The sequence below is a fragment of the Lonchura striata genome, chromosome 2 (genome assembly GCF_050655825.1).
Source record: "Lonchura striata isolate lonStrDom1 chromosome 2, ASM5065582v1, whole genome shotgun sequence".
Lineage (NCBI taxonomy): Eukaryota > Metazoa > Chordata > Aves > Passeriformes > Estrildidae > Lonchura > Lonchura striata.
The window spans coordinates 98,008,021-98,014,020 of NC_140704.1; the positions used below are offsets into that span (position 1 = coordinate 98,008,021).

The following is a 6,000-nucleotide window of genomic DNA, read 5'->3' on the forward strand; positions in this document are numbered from 1 at the left end:
CATTTTTTTAGGTCCATGAAAGTTCTCCATCTAATAAATATGGTACCTCAAAAGTGAGTAGTTTCACTTCAGGCTTCTTGGCTCCTTGGGGTCCTTTTTCCAAACTTGATGGGAAGCTTCAACCAATAATTTTCTTTGTCTTCAGGGTAGAGAAATATGGAAAAATTAATGTATTGGAGTTTTTTTAGCTTGAATGAATGCATTTAGGAAGCATTGGCAGTATTTACACAAGTCTACTGCTATTTTTTCATCTTATTCTGCACAGAGATCAAATTTAGCAATTTCATTAATCTGGAGAGGGGAAAACAGTTCCATAAGAGATAAAACTGATCTTCTGCATCAATACTTCATTAAACATTTCATTTCAACATTTCATTCAAAACCAAAATGGGAAAATCAATGTATTTAGCTGACATTTAGACTTCATATTTATCTGTAATATGAGAATCTATAATCTAGAATTGCTCTTCCATGGGCTCATCAGGTGCTAATAGTTATGCATTAACTTTGTATCAGGTGTCATGATTATTACATTTTCCTTTCCCAGATTATTTGCATTTATTTCACTATTACAATCTTTTCCTCTTTGATAGTAGGAAAAAATGAAGGAAAATACCTGGAGTTTTCCCTCAATGAGACTAATTTTTCAAGAACAAAAGGCAAATTACATATTTTGCCAATTAAAAAAAAAAAAAGCCAGAATAAATAGATCATCCCTAAGTCCTTTCCAACCTAAACTATTCTATGATTCTATGATCCTATGATAAATCAAAGCCTGTTTGCCACAGAGAAGTGTAACACCCACTATTTTTACCTCTTTTCACAGTAGTTCAATCTAAAGGCTTTTGTGACAACTGAAAAGTTAATTGTCAGTGTAAGCAGAAGCTAGACACTGAACTGGGTCACAACAACTGGGAACTTAACTCTTGGCCTTAAAATGGAATGGTTGTGACAATTTCTTTGTAAAAAAGACAGGTGGCAGCACATCTATATTAGATATTTTTTTAATCATGCCTACAGACAATGGCACTTTTTTTTTACAGACCTTATGGCACAGCACCTCCCTTGAGCAGTTCATCCACATGTGTTAAGGGCTCCTGATAAAACAGGTCATTATATAAAAGCAAATTCACCCACTCCGACCCCTCATATAGTAAAAAACTTCGTAACTCATGTTGCTGTTTTTAAAAAGTAGTCCTTATAAAAAAAATGTCACATGCCACATTAAGAATTTGCAAGCTTTAACCTTTTTCCCAGTATAACTATGTAATAATGATGCACTTTGTCACTATTCTCAGTATTACTGGATAAAGCTGAATTATTTATTTACTTTGTGATGTAATATTCAAGACTCATTTATCAAGATTTGGAGAGAAATTGACAAAACAACAATTATTTTCTTCTAAATACATTCATTTGCAAGGGAAATAACAGAGAATGTGAAATTGATTATTACTGAAGAAACAGACTTGATTTATATGCAGTGCTGAGTGACAGACTTGTGGAGTATCCATAAATACCTGTTTATGCTTGAGATATTTTATTTTAAGCTAAATATTCTATTTAAACTGTGACCTTATGACAGAAGTTATAATTAAAATACTCTACTTAATAAAATGAATTCTGTGGGGTAGTGGTGTTATCTTCTATCACCCTGAATTAAATCTCTGACAGCAAGCTAGATTCCACATATTGCAGGAAATTCAATTGCTCTCCCTGAAGAGCTTAGAGTCTGATTAAGCTGACATTAAAGTCGATGTAGATCTGCCCATTAAGTTAAGGGAAAGGGACTGATTGCATTGGCCCAGATTTGGAGTTAAGGATAGCAGACACATTCTGCTTTGAATAGGCAGCTTCAGTGATTGTAAGTGCAAGATGACATTCAGCAAGCTGTTCTTTGCAAGTGGAACACCCATTGAAAGCACTTTTTTTCCTCCCCACTCAAAAGATGCTTTCCACTGAAAAAATGGGATGATTTTCAGTGCCACTCCCAGCATTCAGCACAAGCAGAGCAAAACCCAAAATTTCATGAGGCAGGAGAGACTATGCTCAGCTTGTTTTGCCTTCAGGATTAGCAAGAGGATCACCTTTAATTTTTGCCATTTAGTCTCAACAAAGCAATCCTAATTTTAGAAATGTAATACTCCTTATGTGTACTGACGGGTTTTAAAGACACGCGTAAGATTTGAGAATGGCGATTCAAGTAATTTCTTTCCCATTTGATGGGAAAACCAGGAGCTAATTAATAGTCATGAACTAAGCATGTTTGGTCATTGTAAAGACACATTATTTTTCCCCATCTGTCTGCAAATTAGATTGTATTGGGGCCCCTACTTTGTGCCAAACCAGCAGGAGGTAGGAATTTTCATTAAAAAAATAGGTAGTACAGATCCTTCAAAGATTGTCATGAACTTCAACAACACAGCATGAGAATCTGATGTAGCCAAATGGAAAAAAACCACAACGCACCCCACACACTATAATTAGAGTGTTTTAGCTGCAACTATGTTTGTTAATGTCATGGTGAACCTGAGGCCTTTTCATGCAAAACGCTGCTCCCAACGTGGAAGCAGAAGATGGTGACAATTATAAGGACCTGGAACAATGGACAAGGCAGCAGATGGGCAGATGGAAGCAGTAAAACAAGGCAAATACGATAGGTCAGCTTGCCTGGCACTTGTCTGAGTCCACTGAAAGCTGAGCTGCACTTGTGATGTAGGTGGCTGCTTCCATTTGGGCAGTGGGTGGGTGCATTTTGCTTGTGGTTTTTTTAACACATGCATTATTAGAATTTAAAGTATTAAAGCAAGTGGAGGGAGGATAAAGACAGAGATCTGCAGATGCTTACAGGGAAAATATAGGGCACAGATAATCTGACAGTGTCATTTCTACCTTCCCCTGTAAAGATGTGTGCCAGTTTTAGCAGGTTATATATACCAGTAACAAAATAACTGTTTTCAGATCTTTTCACTTCATATGTTCAGTCTACCCTCATTTTGGTGAGTTGAGCTCTCAGAGAATTTTATTGCATGAGATTTTGGTAATAGAACTGTGTGTTACCTGTAAAACCAAATGTTATGTAAAGAGGTATTCAATTTAAGATCCTTTTAGTACTAAATATGTACCTAATTTAACAATGATTGATCAGCTATTACTGTCATGAAAATCACATTTTTCCTTAGCAGTTTTTCTACAGTAGAACTCTTTAATATTCTTCCCTCTGTCACATCCTTTTTGAATACATTGTTTTCTTGTGCTGTGAGATGCTGGCACTTGATGGAAAAATTATGCACCAGCTACATTGTTAATGAAAAACCACAACTGCATTCTGCTATTTAGGACATGAACACACCAGCACATGCTCCAGGACAGGCTAATTTATAGAAATACTTTCACAAAACTTATCTTAGAACAAAATTAATGTTAATTTCCAAGTATAGTGAAGAAAACATTTTTTCTTATAATGTTAAAATTTCTGCTTAAAAATTATTTTAGGAGGGGTTTATTGTTAAATTTATTGATTTGAATATTGTTTAAAATGTATCTAGGAAAATAGTCTTTGTTTTATTAAGTTCTAAGGACTTTTTGAATTTTTTTCAGGTTTTCAATGGGCTTGATGGAAAATCATGGAAGAGGAACCTAGCCAGGGCCTACCATTACTTTTGTAACAAACACCAAGTTTAATGGAAGAGGTGCAGTGGTTTATGACATGTGAAGAAAAGCAACATACATACAGTTCACATAATAAGTATGCCTAAAACAGATCTATTTTCAGAGAAAGACTTCCCTGAGCTAAAGCTGAACCACAGACAAGCCCAGTCTACAAAAAACTCCTCATACTGGCATTTTTCCTGGGCTAGTTTTAGCCACTGGCAGCTGTTCAGCTCTGACAAACTTTTCCAATAATTTACACATATCACTATATAATTGCTATTTATGACCATAAATATCTGCCTTCACGGGTTTATTAATTTATAAAGACTTTTCAAAACAGTTAGACACAACTCAATGTTCTGGACTGAAATTTTATGATTTGACCATTTTTATGAAATTATTAAAATTTACTAGAATTTATGAATATACTCACTTTAATTCCAAACTCATTTTTTCATTGAATTTGGGTGTTTCCCAATAAAGGTGTTGACAGTAAGTTTAAAAAGCATTCACAAAAACATCTGTTGGGCTTTCTTTTGCTTTGTCTCTTCTTGGAAATTCAACTTCATGCAGACAATGAACTAGCTTTTTTTCCCCCTGTTTTCCATTTTAAGTATTTTTTCCCCTTGAAATGTCATGTTTCCAGTTTACATAATTTCTCTTTGTGATGCATCAGATTCCAATCTTTCCACAGCTGTGTAAGCTGTACAACAATGGAGTATAATTCACTCTTTCTTTAGTTTAGTAAAAGGGCATTTTTCTAAAGCATTGAACACTGGATGTTTCCCACTAACCAAAAATGGTACAAAGTCAGTTATTTATGCAATATTTAAGGAGATACTTTTTTACCTTTAACCTTGTTGTTAAAGGTGCCACTCACTGCTTAGTGGCACCATTAACATGCACAAACAAACATTCTTGTTTCAGCTGGAGCAGAAATAGCTTTACTGTACACAGTATTTTGATGACCAGTTTTACTAATACATTTAAAAATTAGTTCTACTCAGAATAAAAACGACAGAAAGAAGATACTGAATCTGACAAATAGCTCTTTCAGCTACCATCACTGAGTCCGTACACTGGACTTGGATAGAAACTGAACACAAAAATTTCTTCCCAATATTTAATTTTATGGAAAACTTTGCCAGCTATTTGGGCCACCTGATGCTGCCTCCACAAAAGTGCCACAGCTGCGAGTAACATCAGTTGTGGTCTGGCACTGTGGTGGCATTCCTTAACCCAGTGAGTGCCATCATGCCCATTGCTTGGTCCTCATCAGGATGTTTTGGACTACTGTCCTTGTTTGTAAGATAAGCTTGTATTCTATTTGCCATCTGGCAAGGAGGCTGGGCAGGTTTGTTATCTTTTCCCAAGAACAATGGTTTGCTCCGAAGAGGTAATGGTTTGTTAATGGGCCATTGACTGACTCATTGCAGGGCTGGTAACTTAACATCATCCCATTGTGAGATGCTCCACCCAGAGGGGGAAGCCAAGCACTCTTTTATTGGATAAAGTGGTACCTTTTGGGGGGACAGAGCAGCTCTCTCTCTCTCTTTACGGGATTCCCAGAGAAGCAGCTCTCTCTCTCTTTGCGGGATTTCCCAGAGAAGCGGCTGGAGCGCGGTGAGGCAGCGACGGCGGAGCTCAGAGGCAACCCCGGTGCAGAGGAAGACCGGCCCCACTGCCACCAGATCTTCAGAGAAAACTATACCCTTCTAAAGATCACCACTGCAGCTGCAATTCATCAGCCACTGCAAGAGGAGCAGCTATCATTTCAACCGGACTGCTACCAACACCCCGAATCCTCAGGTTGTGGACTTTATCACTAGTTTTGTTTGTACTGATTGCATTTGCCTTTTTTTAAATTGTTATGTAGTTTTCTCCTAGTAAAGAATTGTTACTCCCATTCCCATATCTTTGCCTGAGAGCCTTTTAATTTAAAAATCCTGGTAATTCAGAGGGAGGGGGTTTACCTTCTCCATTGCACAGGAGGCTTTTTGCCCTCTTTCACAGACTCATGTCTTGTTAAACCAAGACAACTACCAAGATGTGTGACTTTGGTGGCAGATGGCAGATTTTGAGGACTACGGAGGCATTGAGAAGCAGCCCCAGGAGAGAGCACTGACTGTGCCTCACAGTGCTGCAGACACAGAATGTACGAGGCCATTGGAGCTCCTTCTGGTTTGTCACCTCATGCTTTTGTTTAGTCTGCACCATCTCTAAACCTTTTTGCTACACATAAAACCACCTTCTTTCTGCTCTTATCTGACCTGCTTATAACAATCTTTCATACACTGGAAGATTTACAGGTTCAGCCCTTGTCTAATAAAGTTAATGTTATACTTG

At 37.2% G+C, this 6,000-nt stretch overlaps 1 protein-coding gene across 1 annotated transcript in view; it reads right to left on the reverse strand.

The window, feature by feature from the left end:
* The window catches only part of LOC110469737 (uncharacterized), a 47,908-nt gene extending 43,371 nt beyond the window's left edge, over window positions 1–4,537 (reverse strand). The window contains exon 1 of the mRNA XM_085571849.1: window positions 1–4,537. This exon is cut by the window's left edge and continues 24,560 nt beyond it. The gene's annotated coding sequence lies outside the window, so the exon portion shown is untranslated.
* Between the last annotated feature and the right edge of the window lie 1,463 nt (window positions 4,538–6,000).